This window comes from Protopterus annectens, chromosome 2.part0 (assembly GCF_019279795.1).
Source record: "Protopterus annectens isolate FY-2018-M chromosome 2.part0, PAN1.0, whole genome shotgun sequence".
NCBI classification, from domain to species: domain Eukaryota; kingdom Metazoa; phylum Chordata; order Ceratodontiformes; family Protopteridae; genus Protopterus; species Protopterus annectens.
In genome coordinates, this window is record NC_056728.1 from 656,489,277 (window position 1) to 656,509,096 (window position 19,820).

The following is a 19,820-nucleotide window of genomic DNA, read 5'->3' on the forward strand; positions in this document are numbered from 1 at the left end:
CATGGACACATATGACTCAGTCATTGACCATGCCACTATGGATGACCTGAGACATACCTCCCTGGACTACATGATAGGGAACATAGAAGGGATCTCTCAGCATGTGGCACGGGCCAGTATGAGCCTGATCTTGGTTGCCATCATACCCTCACCAGATATGCTACCACTATATGTAGGAAGGGTGTTCTATGTCTACATTCTGCTCAGTCTCCAATGTCATTCATAGGGTATCCACTGGCTGTCAATGTGTGCTTACATGCTAGGGAAGCCACAATGATGTGCAGCTTGTACGTGACACCCATGGCCCAATGTATATTGGCGAAGTCCCTTGATACACACATACTGCCTTATGCTGCAGGACACAGATTACATAGCCACCTCTGCGGGTATCACACAGGATAGGACACTAACAGTGATGCTACACAACACCAGCAGTGTACACCGCAAGATGCATGCACTGGACACTGTCCTCAGCACGGTGAACTGCAATGTCTGTGCAGTACCAGAGTCCTGATTCATGGCTCACAGCTGCAACCCATCACTGCCAGGTTATACCTCATACCATTCCTGTCATCCCCTACACATGTAACACACATGGACAGGGGGGTGGTATCCCAAGGCACCACAGATACACACACCTCCAGGTTGTTGGCACAGCACAAAGCATCAGGGCCTATTCATGTGCAGCTAACAGTGTGTCGGACTGCCGTCTGGTTCATAGCCTGGCACACACAACCCTCCCATACACAGGAAACCCACGTATCCTCCATAACAACACTGGCAATATGACAGTCTCAAGAACTGTCTTTATATGGCTGGACTGCATCCAGCCAAACATTGTGCGTGAGCATTACTGTAGCTACAACACACTAGTTGAAGGGTTCCCGGCATGTGGTCACTGAATTGCAGTGGAATGACATGTTACCACTCCCACAACAGGTGGGAACATGCAGCACCTGTACATCGACTACATGTAGACTATATGGCCCAGACTAGATGTGTATCCCCTGCTGTAGGTATTTTACCATATACACCCACACTGTATAGACACATACCGCATGCGGCCCCTGCACAGTAAGACACAGTCATATTGTTATGCATTGCAAATACCATTTATCCATTCGAGGCATGTGTCAGACATGGTAACTACTGCAGGTCACAGGTATTTATGTGTATGTGTCACACACATACATCATGTGTGCATTGCCATTGCTGGTTTAGGCAATGGCATGCATTGTTATGCACAAAGACACACACAAGGTCATAATGTGTGACACAACCACACGTGGCAGTTGTGGGTTACCAAAACATACCTATCTGTACTCTGACAATGGTAATAGACCCAGTAGCAGAGCGCACTATTGGCATTACTGGCCAACTAGCCCTGTTTGGCTGTGCTGATAGTGTGGTGACATCCCCTGTGTTTACTGGGGTAATATGCAGCATCTGGTGTATTGTAGTATTTGCCAAAATGATCTGTTCTCTCACACTTGCATTTACACACAACCTATTACCCCCACACACACACACTTGCCATTTACAGGATTCATACCCCTACCTAACTAGGTCACGACACGTGAGAAAGACGCATTAGCGAAGCGCACTATTTGGATTACTAGGAGGTTTCTCTTCTCTGGCTGTACTTATAGGGTGCTGACATCATCAGTGTTTTGAAAGGGTAATGTGCATCAGGTAGTGTGATCTCCTGATTTCCAAAACTAACATGTTTATCATACAGAATTGCACACACACAAACTCCCCACATCCAAACACACACACACTTGCCGGTTTCAAACCCCTACCTAACTATGTTATGACACTTGAGAGTGACGCTGCAGCAGACTGCGCTATTCGGATTACTGGTAGGTGTCTCTTCTCCAGCTGTATGTATAGGGTGCTGACATCATCACTGTTTGGAAAGGGTAATGTGCATCATGTAGTGTGATCTCCTGATTGCAAAAAAGCACATGTTTTTCATACAGAATTGCACACACACAAACTGCCCACATCCAAACACACACACTTGCAGGTTTCAAACTCCTACCTAATTATATTATGACACTTGAGAGAGACGCATTAGCAGAGTGCGCGATTCAAATTACTGGGAGGTTTCCCTTCTCCTGCTGTACTTATAGGGTGCTGACATCATCCGTGCTTAGATAGGGGAATGTGCATCCTGTAGAGTGCTTTCATAGTTGCCAAAAGGGACATCTCCTTCACACAGACTTGCACACACACTAACCCCCTTCCACACACACTGGGTAGTTGGAGGATTCAACCCCCTACCTAACTATGTTATGACACTCGTGACAGATGGATTAGCAGAGCGCACTATTCAAATTTCTGGGAGGTTTCTCTTCTCCTGCTGTACTTATAGGGTGCTGACGTCATCCGTGCTGAGATAGGGGAATATGCATCCTGTAGAGTGCTTTCACAGTTGCCAAAAGGGTCATCTCCTTTACACAGACTTGCACACACACTAACCCCCTTCCACACACACTGGACAGTTGCAGGATTCAACCCCCCACCTAATTATGTTATGACACTCGTAACAGACGCATTAGCAGAGCGCGCTATTTGAATCACTGGGAGGTTTGCCTTCTCCTGCTGTACTTATAGGGCGCTGACATCATCCGTGCTGAGAAAGGGGAATGTGCATCCTGTAGAGTGCTTTCACAGTTGCCAAACGGGACATCTCCCGCACACAGACTTGCACACACACTAACCTCCCTTCACACACATTGGGCAGTTGCAAGATTCAAACCCCTACTTAACTATGTTATGACACTCGTGACAGATGCATTAGCGGAGCGTGCTATTCAAATTACTGGCAGGTTTCCCTTCTCCTGCTGTACTTATAGGGTGCTGACATCATCCGTGCTGAGATAGGGGAATGTGCATCTTGTAGAGTGCTTTCACAGTTTCCAAAAGGGACATCTCTCTCACACAGACTTGCACACACACTAACTCCCCTCCACTCACACTAGGCAGTTGCAGGATTCAAACCCCTACCTAACTATGTTATGACACTCGTGACAAACGCATTATTAGCGGAGCATGCTATTCGAATTACTGGGAGGTTTTTCTTCTCCTGCTGTACTTATAGGGTGCTGACATCATCTGTGCTTAGATAGGGGAATGTGCATCCTGTAGAGTGCTTTCACAGTTGCCAAAAGGGACATCTTCCTCACACATCAACCCCGCTCACCCACAAACACACACACACACACACACACACACACACACACACACACACACACACACACACACACACACACTGAGCAATTGCATGGTTCAAACTCCTACCTACCTATATTATGACACTTGAGGGAGACGCATTAGCAGAGCGTGCTAACCGAATTACTGGGCATCTGGTCTGCACCTGCAGTATTTATAGGGTGCTGACATCTTTATTTCTACAGAGGTATGTACATCTAGTACTACCTGTCAGGTGGGGGATAGCATATATATGCATTTGCAGCCACCTACGTCAGGGTCAGATATGCACATCGCACTGGCAAGTTATGTTCTATACCATGCTTCATGACCACAGGACCTGTAACACACAGCACAACCAGTCCAGAACACCACATCCACATCCAGGACACACACTTAGCTTCCCTGGGAACAGTGCCGGGATATGCAGGTGTTCACATACACCATTCCAGTTGTTAACATCAGGTACAAGCATATTGTGTGTGAGAACTACTCAGGCCTCTACCACTTTACCCTACAGCCACTACAATTTGTGGGTCCATGTGCTATGGCAGAACCACACACCACAGCCACATGGGGGAATACATATTGCACCTGTCCATCTGCAACATGGGTACTCACTGTTCCACACCAGAGGTAGACCACCATTGTTGATATCTGACCATACCCACCTTTCCCTGGACATCCATATCCCATCCCCACCCCCAGGCAAGGTTGTCACTGCACACAAACTGTATTTAGCACAGGCAGACTCTATACTTGTGAAGACTGGGGTGGACGACTTCAAAGGACCCATGCTGGGGGACTATACTGGCCACTCAGCATAATCCTTGACAATTGCATTCTATGAACATGTGTATAGTTTGCATTGATCATGCTATCCCACATATACCCATGACTGCTCCACAACAAGGCACCTGTAGGTGTACACCAGCCATATATGAGCATTACAACAGACAGAGTGAGCTAATACATTGCAGAGCTGTAGCCCACAGAGGGAGGACATCGGTGAACAGTTCCGGCATGGCACTTCATTCACACATAATCATCACAACACAGTGTTGACAGTGGAATTGTCCAGACAATGCAGATAGGGCTCCCCTCAGTCTGTTATTGATGGCCACTTACTGTTAGAGATCCGCAGCAACCCTCTTCTAGCACACACCAACAACATGGCTATGGCTTAGTACATTAAAACCCTGGGATCTCCACTGTGCCCCTGCTTGACAGAGGCACAGCTCACTAGCCTCACACGTTGCCTTATGTGACCTACTTTACAGTGGCACAGTAGCCTACTGTACTGGGGATGCAGATGCCAAGCACACTCTGGCTGAGCTGTCATTCCCTAGGGCAACAAGCCTAGTATTGACCTCTACACCCACATGTTCAATTGTCAGATGCACAATATTTGTTGTGCTGTTCTACTGTTTGCAGGTCTTTATTGCCATAGCATTCCCTGTTCCTATGACCAACTTGTGTATCTGTGGAAGATGTTTGCATATGACGGCGATCCACTATATCACTTATGTCTCTGTAGTCATTTACTGTGTGCACTGGGCAGATTGCTGTGTTGTGGTTGTTTCCTGGAATGACATGTACAAATACCAGTTATGTGTGGCCAACTGCTAAACGGAGATATGGCCTAAGTGTGTGAGCATGCCCAGTTCAGCCTTTCCATTGCATGTTGTCTGACATATGCCTCATTTATCAAAGTGTGCGAGCATGCCCAGTGTGAGCTTTCCATATGTTGCACTCTGAAGTCCACCACATATTTGGGTGTGTGTGAACTTCAACAATATCTCACATTTATGGTTGTGTGTTGGGTGTCATGTTGTGTACTAACTGGCCAACTGCTTCGTGTCTGCCACAACAGGGATTATACTGTGCCTGGCGGGATTGCATGGGATACTTTGCAGACAGTTGTCAACATACTTTCATAATGACCTAACACTGTAGTACCGTATAGTGTACTGGTTCAGTACTTTCACTGTGGTGGACAGTATCCTGGGCTTTAGTCCTATCACTGCTTGACATCTTCATAGTGAGCACAACAGACTGTGTAGGGGCCAGTTGTGCACATATGACCATGTTGCATTATGTTCAGATATGGACTACCTACACCAGGCTCTTCCAACATTGGTAGTGTATTCTACAACATAGGTGGACATTGGCAAACACTAGTGATGTTCCCTAGGCCATTTCTGTTGCTAGTCACAGGGTGTGTTTGTACTTTGACACACATTGTAACTGGAGTTTGCCATGACATATGTCATTGTTAGTATACTGTGCCTCCATCTACCTCTGACATAACAGTGATACCCAGGGTTAACCTACCATCTCCCATCCACTCATCAGGATTCCTCTTGAGAGGTGTCAATAGGTGACTCTCTGGCTAACCTGTACCGGGAGTTTACTCAAGAGTGGGGGTGCCTTCTGTGTTATGGGTCATTCTGTACAGCTTGTCCTATGTATGTCAGTGCTGGGGTTCAGGTCTCTCATGTGCTTAGCTCACTGCCATTCAGATTGTACAAGATGCAGCATGTTCATTGATTCCAGGTTGGACATGGCTTCATACATCAGGCACAGCTTGCCTGTAGCTGGGCAGTACGGCAGTGTGTGGGGCTGCAGTTTGTTTACTCAGGCAACACATGGCATCTGTTCATGCTCTTTGCTACTCCTGGTGGGGTACTGTTGTGGACTTTACAGTTGATGGAGGTGTCTGCTGAGGTATATCCCACAGGGGCTATTGTAGTCAACTGTGACGCTAATGAAGGATGACTGCAGAGCCACAGTGACCTCCCCTTATCTACATCTGACAACCTTCATGATTGGGTGGGTATATGGTATGTTTCTGCGAACACTACAGCCACATGTTTGTCCAGTGCAGGATATCTATCACCTTTTGTCCTCAGGTCTCTCATTACATGTTAGGTACGTAATGGGTTAACACCAGTGTGGTAATTTGTGGGCACTTACTGTATATCCATGGTGGTTGTCTATACACAGTTCTGCAATTAGCTTGCTGACATGGCTATGGATCCAGTTGTCTGTTTGTAGGTGGCCCTTTTGTGGGTTGCTTGTCTCAGCTGGGGGTCGGATATGGTGGGCTGTTTGTACTCCTCTGCATACATGTTTAGTCACAGTCCTTCCATTTTGGCCTATACCTATGGGACATATATACAGAACGGGGGGGGGGCCCAGGACCAAGCCTTGTGGGATGCCACTCATATCTGCTTTGTAGTCTGACATGGATGCAGCATGTCTGACCATGTCAGTTCTGTCCTTGGTCTAGTTTGCAACCCCTCTACTGACATAGGGGTATATATTTAAGCTGGTGAACATATCCATACTGAATTCGTAGGGTATTGTCTAGAAGCAAATGCACGGTCCAGCTACACTGTGTGGACCACATTGCCCTCATCAATGACCTTAATGACTGCTTCAAATGGGTCAAACATGTTTAGGGGCAGGATCTGCAGTTACGACAGCCACACTGTGTAGGGACCAGTATCAGTAGGTCCACAATAGCTTTATGTCTGCGGTACATACTGATCCTTTCCATAGCTGTGCAGACCAAGCTTGTCAGGATCCTGGGGTGGTAGTTTGCAGTATCCATTCAGGCAACACCTTTGTTGTGAAGGACCACTGTTGTTGTACACTGCTCTTTGGGTACATATCCTGTGGTAAGGCTGACATTGGGCAGTAGTGTGATTTGGCATTCCATTATTCTTGGAGTCCATGTTGGCCTCAGCCCAGGACACCATCACATACCTTTCCTGCTGTGTGTTTTGCTTTGCAGATGATGGCTGTTAACTCAGCATCTGCAATGTCAGGGGACCAACAGTCTGCTGGGATAGATATTTTGCATTCTGGGGGGGGGGGTGGTTTGCACTGCACCTGTCAGGTTGTATGTTAGCAATATGTGTTTGTGTTTGGTATGTTGTTTGTAATATCTGTGTAATTCGAAGCATATCTGTGGATTCCCAACATGGTTCCTACCATCAGTTAAGTAAGCCTTGTGATTATCCTTAGTGTCCTGTACAATTTGTATCTTCATAGGTTCATGGGTTCATACTAGGCTATCCTCCCTAGGGCATTAGTAAGCCAAGCCAGAGTGTGTGTGTCTTTCGCCGCCCCGTGCTATGTGACTATTATAGCCATTTATGATTTTCTTTACTGTGCCTCTGTCTGGTCGTGACACAGTGAAGACCCCCAGTATACATGTACACTCATCCATCCACTTGGCAATATTTCTGTTGAGGGGTGTCAGTGAGGGGCTCTGCCTAACATGGATTGGGATCCTGTTCCTGGGTGTGGAGAGCCTCTGGGTTATGTATCTGTCCCTCCAGCACATCCTATTTCATTATGTGGTGAGGCTGACATCTGTCACTCTCACAGCTCCAATGGCTTTGATTTCCTGTGGTGGAGCATGTCCATTACTCCTGTGTTGGGCATGGCCTTGTACAACAGACATACAATGCCTCTGTGTAGGCAGTCTGTGACTGCATTCAGCTGGGCTGTCTACAGCCAGGCAGCATATGACATATATTTCACACCCTTTATCCTCTTGGTGGGGTACCTTTGAGGTCTTCTGAACCGCTGCAGGTGTCATGTATGGTACATCCCATAAGAGTCATTGTACTAGATTATGGGTCTGATAAGAGAACAGTACAGGGGCACAGTGACCTCTGTTGATGTAGATGTGAATCCTTTCATGATACGGTGTCCAATATCAACAATCTTCCTAGCCACATTGGCATTGTGAGTGTCACATGACAGATTACTGTCGACTTGTGTCCCTAGGTCCCTCTTTACTCCTTGCATACATTAAATACATTTTAAAAAAAAGGGGGGGGAAGAAGAGGGGGTGGGGGAGTGGGGGGGGAGAGGGTGAATCGTATAGATTTATAATTTATTTTTAATTAGTCACACTAAAGCACAACATAGTATAATTCCATACATGGAAATACGCTCCTATTTGTTTAAATTATTTACCATCTCTTATGCTAAGCCCAATGCTTTTTTAATTGATAACATACTATTATTTTTACACAAATACTATTTATTTAAAATCTTGGTGAGCAATAAAGCTTATTTATATTATATTATAAGTTATATCCATAGTTATATTTATAATTAGATACTATAAATTTTAAAGTTTATAATATGCTCAAATATGGTTTTGTATATTTGAGCACATGTGCATGATTATAAAGTGCAATGTATTTTTTATGGTTTTTATTATGTATTTAAGTGAATGCGGCCATTTATAATGAAAAGTCTGCAGTTATGATGTCACTAATTGATTAATTTAGTTGGTATTTAAACAACGTTGGTGTGCATACTTCTGTTTGTCTGAAGAAGGAGGGCTACAAGGCTATCCGAAAGTTCTTTTGTATTAATAAAAGTGCTAACGTTATTTACTTCATTCCGTGGTTACTTGTCACTTTACTGGATTCACTTGGATCACCATCTGTGGAAGGCTTCCTGAGTTGTTTTTCGTTTCAGCATTCAGCTGGGGTGTCTACAGCCAGGCAGCATATGACATATATTTCACACCCTTTATCCTCTTGGTGGGGTACCTTTGAGGTCTTCCGAACTGTTGCAGGTGTCATGTATGGTACATCCCATATGAGTCATTGTACTAGATTATGGGTCTGATAAGAGAACAGTACAGGGGCACAGTGACCTCTGTTGATGTAGATGTGAATCCTTTCATGATACGGTGTCCAATATCGACAATCTTCCTAGCCACATTGGCATTGTGAGTGTCACATGACAGATTACTGTCGACTTGTGTCCCTAGGTCCCTCTTTACTCCTTGCATACATAATGGTTTACCACCTATGTAGTAATTTGTGAGTACCTTGTCTGGTATTTGGTGGGACATTCATACTGTCCAGTGTCTTCAGGATGACTGGGTGGAGTTCTTGTGTGTGAGAGTGTGGTCTGTCGCATGCTACAGACTGTACAGCAGTTTTGACTACACTTAGGTACACATGGGTGGTCTCTGCTGCTTTGTGCATTGTCAGTTACCTGGCCGTATGGGTGTCTGTGCTGCATATGGATACTCCCCCTCCTTTGATGTTTTGGTCCAGGTGTTGGGGACATAACGCATGATATGTGGTATAACCTGGTAGTGCTGGTGTGCTATCACTAGGCTTGCAGCAGGCTTCTGTCACTGCACAGACATCGATTTTCTCCATACTGGGAAGTGCCTCAGGGGCATGCATATTGCAGTTTACACATCTGGCATTGGTCAGCATTACCCTTATGTTTCTTACCACTTATGTTTTCTAGGGTGGTGGGTAGTCTTTTTGGCCTTGCCTGGCTCTATGGAGGTGGCAAAGGCCTTATCCAGTATCCAGACGCACAGGGGTAGCATTTGCAAGCCATCCCTGGAACAGCAGCATGGCTTGTCATGCATGATATCTCAAGCAGACAGACATTAGACCCTCTTGGACTGACAGCTGTAACTGTGCCACCTGTTACAGATGATCATTCTGTGTTTGTACTGTGGCATCATTCTTGTTGAGGGTTGAATGCTGCACACGGCCAGTGTCATACCGGCCTGGGGTACATACTCAGAGAGCTCATCCATGTCTCTTTTCATGTAGTCCAGGGAGGTATATCTCAGGTCATTCACACCAGCATGGACATTGAGTGCATCATATTTCTGCTTGCTTTGGGGTGACCTGCGTACTTGTGTTAGGTGGCATATTGTGGCAGCCTACAGGCAGCTTACTGTACCCTTTCCCTTGTTCAGTTTGGTGAGTGGGACAGCAGTGTGTCTGCCTATACAGACACCTATTACAACTGTATCAGGCATGTTGTTTCTCCTTCTGGCCTGTGACTGTTTGGCACACCAGCTTTGTGTACTATCTGTTGCATGTGCTATGTTTGGAGGTTGTGGTTGCTTGTGATCTGCTTTGGAGGCTTCTGTTGGTGTGGTATGTTTGTAATTAGGGCCTCCGGGAATGTTTTTCTGTGTTTATGTGTTTGGTTTACAGTTGTGGTAGGTCTATCTGGGACTGGGTTTGTGGTGTATGTGGTTACCTTCTCCTCCTGACTAGTTTTGAAAGTACTGAGTTGGGGGAGCTCAGCCTCCGGTTTGGATACATGGTTGCATCTATCACATATATTTGTATTTATTGGGGGGAGTTGTGGTTGTCTGTGTACTTGGGACAGGTGTCACATTGCTTTTGGATTCACAGATTCTACTTGTTGTGGCTGGCCTTAGTGGATTGTATGTGTGGACATATGTTATTGCCATACTACTGATCAGTGATTACTTCCCTTTTTATGTTTGCTCTATCATGTGGTAGCTTCCTCATTCTCTTGCATGGTTTGGTAATGGCTGGAGTCCAGCATGCCAGATGCCTGCGTGCATGGCATTGTGTCTTGTTGTTATTCGTGATTGCATACTCCAAGCATTCCTGGCTGTGTTCATGGAATGCCTGTATAACATGTTTTGCGGTGTGTCCCATATTCTGCACTTGCACAGGGCCTTTCGTGGATTCCACATCGGTTTGGAGGGGTGCAACCTATGCTTTACACATGTTTTTCACTGTGGTATTCTGGCCAGGGACTGAGGTCGGGATGTGTATATCCAGTGTGATTACTCTATGGTCTGGTCTTACCAGTGAGGGATACACTTCTCATCTTGCCATCCAGTACACATGTTGCTGATTATCACATCTAATATGCTTACCCCTCTTGTGGGAGTGGTACGTTGTTCCTAAGCATTTTGGTTTATGGATTCTGTGAACTTTTCTCCGACTGTGTTGGTGCAAGTATAATGCTCCCGGTGTATGTCTGGGTATTTTCAGTCAAGCAATATAATGTGGTTTGGGGGGCTTGATATATTCATGTATTCCAACATAGGCCAGGCGCAGTTCCTGGTATTAGGACAGTAGTCTGCAGCAGGCTATATACTGTGAGGTGGTTTTAGCCATTGGTATTTGACCATGGCTAATCCATGCTGCTTCTCGTTGTGGTACCAACATGGGGGTGTGGTCATCCTTGACATTTATTGCTAGTCACCCTCCTTTTGTAGCTTGTTCCATGTTTTGCAGCTGTACAGCACAGTATGAGGTGTGACCTGGTAGTGTTAGGGTGCTGATGTGAGCCTTGACCCAGTTTTCTATTACAGGACTGTTATCTACATTCTCCATACTGTGTGCGTTTACACTGCACACATCTTGCTGTTTAGACTTCTGGCATTGGGTAGCATTACATCTAGGTTCCTATCCCTTGTGGTACCTATGAAGGTGGGTTTATGTTTTGAGACTTACCTATTCAGGGCATGCTGTGGGTACTGACAGCCTTTGCCAGTATCCATGGGGCATGGACTGATAGGTGCACGCCACCCCTAGCAGGTGGTGCATCATGTCATGCTCCACATGTCTTCCCAGCCTGAAACACATTGGCTCCCCTTTGACTAACTGCATTACTTCAGCCAGTTATTGCACTTGATCATCCCATCGTCATTTTGTGGCTTCATGCTTGGTGAGGGTGGATGTTAGTCAGGGTCCTCAGGTGTGCATATAGTACATGATGTTACATTACTTAACACGTGTCATTCATGCCTCAGGTGGTGCTGCAGGGCTGCCTCTGTCGGATGCGCATATTACACTCCCTGTACATGTTTGTGAGCAGGTCATGTCATTTTAGGCATCCATGTTATTATTTGAGTGAGTCAGAGGGGGTATCATTCCCAGGGTTCCTAGTGAGCCAGTATATGTGCTATGCGTTGCCTCTTTGCCAAGGCCAGGGCATACTGGGCACGCCTCCTTCTGCCTACTGGGGCAGGCTCAGGTTGTTCCTCCTCCGAGTCACACTCTGCCTGTGATGGCCTTGGCAATGGTGGGGGGCTGTTTGGCCCAGCACTATGCTGGTCCTGCTGCAGCTGTTTTCGCAAGATCATATTATGTAGCATAGCACATACCATGACAATTTGGGTACATCTAGTTGGTGTGTACTGCAAGGCTCCATCAGATGTGTCCAGACACCGTAACCGTGACTTCAGCAGCCCAAACACACGCTCTATTACATTACGTGTTTGTGCATGTGCCTCATTATGGCGTTCCTGTTCAGGTGTGTGTGCGTTTCTGATGGGTGTCATCAGCCATGGCTCCAGTGCATAACCTGCATCCCCCACTAGGTGTCAGTGTGGGATGTCCCCATTGGCAAATGTCTGGTGCAGCTGCGTCAAATGCCAGATGTGGGAATCATGGTTACTCCCAGGGCAGCCAGCACACACATTCATTATTATGCCCTGGGCATCACACATGACCTGGCAGTTGATGGAGGGGAAGCCCTTGCGGTTAATGTAGGCCCTACCCCGCTCACCGGCTGGTGCTTTGATGCATATGTGCGTGCAGTCTATTGCACCCACTACCTCAGGGTATTCCGCTATTTGCTGGAAGAGATGCATATTGCTGGCCAATACCTCACGGGCATTGGGGAAATATACATGATCACCGACATGTGCTGACATGGCATCCAGGAACTGGTGCAGTACCCTGGAGGCTGATGCCTGTGATATCCCCATCATATCACCAGTTGGTCTCTGGAAGGTACCTGTTGCTAGTATTCTTAGGCCAACACATACCTTGGTTTCCACTGGGATTGGCTCCCCTCTTTTGGTTCTGTGTGTGAGGCGTGGCCTGCACAGCTCAACTATTTGCTGCAGGAGCTCTCTGTCCACTCTATAGCGCTCTACTATCTCCAGCTCATGTAACCCGTGGTAGGTGACCCTGGGCCTGTACACTCTTCTCCGTCTCCTCACTGTGGGTTATCTGGCACCATCTGCATTGTCACCACCCTCAGCAAGTCACCTATGTCTCATTATGACAGCTATGGCAGCCCCTAACATTTCTGCTCTGAGTGAAGCTTTTTCAGTTTTCACTTCTATTAGCTTACTCCTGTCTTGCAGTGTCTCTTGAGAGAAACATCCTGCACTGCTGTTTGCAGAGTTTTAAGTGCTGGGCTGGGCTACTATTCTGCCTGTGTAATTGCCTGCTTCTAATTGTTTTCACTTGCTAGCTCCAGCAGTATTCCCTGCTAGCTTCCTACTAATTCTGTTGCTTCCTTTTTCCTTTCTGTTTCCTCAGGGGGGAGCAATGTGCATACCAGCAGAAACACGCTCACAGTGGCTTACACACACGCACACATGCTTACACGGTTCAGAATCTGCTTATTCAGGTTAAAATGCGTGCACACCAGCGCAAACAGTCTTACAAGTCTGCCAACAGGCTCCCAAATGCTCAGTCTGCCCTACACGCGCGCACACCAGCGCAAACAGTGTTGAACATCTACCAACACGCTCCCACATGCTCAGTCTGCCTTACACGCACGCACACTGCCCTACTCGCGCTTCATGGCGCACACACGTGCGCATGCACGCCCAGCAAGAAAGTTTAGTGTAAGTAACAGTGTACACCTTCCATTTCTTGACTTTCCCAGACTTATCTTGTGGCACTCCTCTTTCCCTGATCTGTGTCTGTCATCTGTCATGTTACACTGACCTCCAATGAACTGCATTTCTTTCTACCATTCCCCCCTGTGATGTCACCTATCTCCTACTCTGTTCCTCCCCCTTATGTATCTCTTACACTACTCAGACTGTGCTCATTTGCTATGTGACTGTGAGATTCAGTATCCAAACCCTCATTTACATGAGATTGCCTACTAATGCTTAGTTACATGTCTTACACTCAGCTTCCCCCCTTAGCAACCACTACACGGTGGCCATGTTGTTTTTTGTCTGCTGTTCCCTGCATTGTCATTCCATGTATTGCATAAAACCCACATTTGTGGGTTTATAACCTTCATTTTTATGTTTTATACAGCGCAGCCCATTTGCGCGGGGCTGCGCTGGGTTTAAACATCGGCTGAAAAAAAAAATTATATTTTTATTATTTTTGCATCGGGTTACTTTGCCAATGGCTACATATTTGGCCATTGGCATGCTGCCTGACACATATGCACCCTTTATTTGGAGCTGACACGGCTCCGTTGTGAATTTTGCAGAAACATACTCAGTTGTCAACTGAGTACATTTCTGCAGCTAAAACGTCTGTAACATGGGCTGGTTTCTGCTTCGTGGATCACTAATATACCTCATTTGCATACCTTTTGGCTGCAAGTGAGGTATTTAGCATGTCCACGCCCAGTCCGTGTAAGAGACTTTTTAGCTGGTCTCTTACACGGAGTTTAGGGCTGTTCCTGGATCGCTAGGCTTGCACGGAGTGTTACACGTCTCTTACACTCCGCGCAAGCCTTCGTGAATCCTGCCCTATATATTTCTTAGTAAAGAAGTGTCAGTTCATGCAGACGAGTATTGCTATAAGCTAATGATGATCTGCATGCAGTAGTTTATGGTTTGATTCACTCAGTCTTCAGTTTTCTGTTGTGTATGTCTGAGCAACTCATTTAGTCATACACTGCTCTCAGGATGAGCTTGGAAAAAAATCCATCTGGAATAGTTTTCTATCCTGCTTAACAAATGCCAATGCAATTGTAGTCCTAATGCATATGCCACGTTTTTGTCTAAGGAAAGAAGTGATCAGACATTTATTTTCACTCACTGACAGCAAAATAATTAAGTCTAGTTGATTTGTCAGAGGAGAAAAAAACATTTTTTTTTATTTAACGTAAGCAGAAAGGCAAAACAGTTTGAATCCATACCATTCAACCTGGAAACATCAAAAATCTGGACAAAGGCCCATGAAAAGTAGGTACAACTGGCCAAAAATCTCCATGTTGATTAACATAAAATTTGCATACATCATAATGTAACCCTGCCCACTCTAATAGTATAGAGGGGTACCAACATTCAAACGCAAATTGAAGAATAGACAAAATATTAAACAAAAAATATAACCAGAAGGCAAACACACACACACACACACACACACACACACACACACACACACACACACACACACACACACACACACACACACACAATGGGAGAGGCAGAACTGTAAAAGCTGACTTGCCTCTTCTAAACCTCTCTGAAAGTTACTTTAATTAGTTCTGCTCAACTGAAGAAAAGTTGTGTAGGTTTTCTTATATTGCAGCCCATCTACATATCATTTATTATCATGTACCATAACAACTGTCTGTGCTACAAACTGCTCATGTATATTAAGCATACTGGCATGAGCACTTGCTCATTCACATGAAAAAAGACAAACTCTGATTCTTACACACACACACACACACACACACACACACACACACACACACACACACACACACACACACACACACACACACATGCACACACACACTCTCTATCACTTCACAGCATTACTGAAATTCCAAACTGTTCTTTTGACTTTCTTCCATGCTTGAGAAGCAATCAACATATATTTTCATTAAAAGAGTCCAAAATATTTATTTTTTTTTATTACCGTTATGGATACCATCAGCTGAAATAATTCATACAAGATGTATTAAATGTGAAGACCTGCACCATAGAGTATACATTTCCTGTGAATATCATGAAAAAAGTTCAACTGATTATCACTAGCAACTAATAAATAAAGTGAAGTGACAGTTTTACAAGGAGAGGGAATGCCAACAGGTGTACCTATAAAAGCAGATTGTACATCACTAGCTAGTACTCATCCTGCCAAACACTTGTAGATTGTGTGATACTGGACAATACAGGATCTTCCAAACACAATAGTGTCCTTGAACAGCTGTAGGCAATGTGAGATATTATTAGTCTCTTTCTATACTTTACCACACCTCCAAACGTAACAAACAGCCTCATTTTCTACAGCTTCACAAAAAAACTAGTTACCAGAAACCACAACCAAGATTCTTCTGTAAAATAAAATATATTATTTATTTATGACCTAACTGATTAAGCGTTTTCACCCTTAACACAAACAGGACTTCATCATAACGAAACCATATCACCAAAATTACCTTTTTATACAATACCAATTAATTAACCACTTATCCAATTAACCTAGAACAATGGGAAAAAATCATTACACGGTGTATAATAAAATTCAAGGAATGCCTGTCTCACACAAAATACAAACCATACAGAAAACCTACTAATTGAGGAACAAACTATTGAATATTTATACAAGGCATTATTTTCTTTTTGCTCTTAATATCATAAAGACAAAAGTGCTTAATTGGTTTGGTCATAAATAAATAATATATTTTATTTTATAGAAAAATGCTGGTTGTGGCTTCTGGTTACTAGTTTATATTTTTTTTCTTGGTTGTTCAGTGGTAACCACATTTTTTTTAGTTATTAGAGCTTCACAAAAACAACCTTCAGATCTATAGAAAATTTTGCCTACACCCACCTGGCTGGAAGCATCCAGCCCCAAGTGCCAGATCAGGCTGTAGATATGCTGTCACTTACACCTGAAAACCAGAGGTCTGTGGCGAGCAAAACAGTACAGAAGGCGCCCAGAGAAAGGCTGCATAATACCATGTCTGTCCACATACCCTTGAGAATGTCTGCAATCCTCTTTATGCTTGTTAGTAAAAAAAGGCAACATGTCCACCCTTTTGACTTAACTAAATCATAATTTCTGGAAATTAATAACTTCCATTGAATTCTCAGAAGTTATACTGTCACAACAATGTGGCTAATGACCTCATTTTTATGGTTTACCTACTGTACCTCTCAGTATTATGCCGCTTGCAGATACATCTGGCAACCATAAGTGGGCAAATATGGGGCAAGCACTAACCACTACCAGAAATGAAGCAAGGTTGTTAGGCAACTGTTCTGGGCTGGGAAGTGCACTGCAGAATGACGTAAAACTACCAAAACAATTAAAAATAGTTCAGCATAAAATTATAAACATGGGTTTTGTTGTGATTAATCCCAGTATTCATACCATTACCAGAGGGTTTGCACAGTAGCAGCAGTAACAGCAGTTTTTTTTTCAATTCTTTTATACTTAACTTGAGGAAGTTGAGACACTGGAGAAAGTAAATTTCCCCATCCTCCTGATTCTCGTATTAACTCTGCAGAAGTTCCGAATTTAAATTGTGCAATGCGACTATGCACAGCTCTGCTCAGTAGTCATTGCTGCTCCTCCTGTTAATCCATCTTCTCCACTCTCCAATTCAAATTTCAAATTTAATAAAGATGTTTTTTGATTAAAAAAAAAAAAGTCCAAGTAGTCTCCAAGTGAGGCTGACAGGCAGTCACAAAGCTGATTTTATCACATACTCTCCTGCACATTGATGATGTTGTGGGGTACACTAGTGATACGTCATGATGTCAGCCATAAAAATGAAAGTTGGGAATTAAAGGGTCCACTTGGAAATTTATGGCACCCCATTATTTTGGCTTCAAAACTGGTAAAAACAGGAATCCATTAGTGTTGAGAGGTATGTTTGAATCTTTGGGAGCTGTTTCTGGTCTCTGACTCACTCGTGTTGTTATGTGATTACTTTGGAATTTTTCATTAATGATTCTCACACTTGCATTGTTTATGTTCTTTTTATATTTTTACTGCAGTTTATTTTCTTTTAACTTTATTTAGCTTAAAATTGTTTTTATTTTAACTTTATTTCAGTTTAAAAGTTTTTCTTTTCCAAGAGTTTTAAAAGTGACTATAAAAAGCTAAATCTAGTGGATTGGTAGGAGGAGATGAGAAGTAGATTGGTTATTTTTTTTTTATTTTTTTTTCGTTTTTTAAGGTAAACGAAACAGGAAAGGGGATTATTGTTTGGGAGCTGTCAAAGATCTATGAAATCTGTTGCTTTTTGATTATTTTCCTAACATCCTATCATGACCCTGTTGTGCTTTCAAACTTAGGGAGTTTTCAGTGCCACATCCATATTGTATATTTGACTTTGTAAGCTCCACACATGCTCATCTCATCTATTAATACTACTGAGCACTGGAAGATCAAAGCCAGAAGGCTTCCCTCTTAAACTGTTAAAGCTTCAGTTGCCTTACCTTTCACATCTTCACACACTTTTAGTGCACAGCTTAATTTTAAAATCTGAACCACTTAGTGTAACACTACCAATCACTGTACCACCGAAAGACCAATGATAAGGAATTAGTTTAGGATCATTGCTTCTGTTTTGCTCCTGTTTAGACAATGACAATGAACAGAGGGTCATTATTGTATAGCCTTCTTAGAGATTACTGATCACTGAAAAGTCTGAAAACTTCTTCTTAAAAGGCAGATTAGGATTCATGCTATTATTTTTCCTCATGGCGAGTACAGGAACGCAGGGACATTGAATCCTGACGGTCTGACTGAACAGTTTGTGTGGAACTTTCCTGAGTTATCTGGTTGTTACTTTGGTAGAAAATACTTCAGTTTTAATTTTGGACCATTCTGAGGCATAGTTCACTTTTGATAAGCTGTTATATGTGATATCCATGGCATCATCCAGGAGAATGCTAGAACATGCCTACAGACCTCTGCATAAGTTCATAGGTTGGTACTAGGCTATCGGCCCTAGGGCTTATACAAGCCTAGCCATAACAATTCCCTGGCTATTTCTTCCCACAATATTTACTTCCCTGGACCCCAGTCTAGCAGGGTGACTGACGTGAACCCCGGGATGAATCTGTAATCAGACTGCTGATAACTAAAGATCCTGTCACCGATTTCTCAGGAACCTCCTTGGAATTAGAGCCATTTTATTTCTGGTGGGATAAGGAGCAAAGGGACATTGGTAACAAGCTGAGTGTAACTGCATAGACACTGGCACTAGTAGTAACCTGGTAATAGCCAGTAAGAGAATCCCCCTAATCACCCTTCTCAGTAAATTTATTTCTGTGTTTTGGCTAAATACTGATACATTAACTACCATCTGATTTAACTTCAGAGCATTATTCTAAGCAATTCATCAATAAATCTTAGTAGACTTCTATAGTACTCTCCTTCCAATGCCTGAGTACTGCAACTACCAGTAGTTCTACAGTGCCTGACAGTGTGGCTTAACAATCTTTTCTCTCCCCATCTCTGACAGTCTGATTGCAGTAGGTGTTCTAAGGAAGTGTAGCAACTGACTTATGCTTACGTACTGTTCACTGCTTTTACTGGCTTATAGTGCAATCAGCTGGAACAGAGGGTTAGGGTTATAAGCTATAGTTCTTGTGTCACAGTGTTTGATTTCCTCAGTCTTGTTTTCCTACTGTGTGGCCTTGAGCAAGTCAGTTAACCAGATGGTGGTTGGAGGCAACTGGGAATTTGGCCTAGGCTCCACAATGGTCCACTAGACTGCAAGCCTGGACACTACTTATGAATTAAAAATTAATAATGTCAATGATATATGTAACTGAGGCTGCACAAACCAGTGCAACAATATAAAAATATTAATGCCACCAGAGGTTCCTCACTAAAAGAATACAGGGCATAAAAACATGTACTATGCAGACTGCCTCAGAGCTCTATCCTTGGATTCTGTCTCCTACAGGTTGTTGAGAGGCGATCAATGACTGGTATAGAAAGCATTGTCCGACCCCACTTTGATGGACCTCCTGCATATTCACAATCAAACTCTAACAGGATCAGAATTACCCATTCTAAGGGCTTAAACCTTGCCCATGATATAAATAGGGCCTGCTGAGGAACAGGTATGTATCC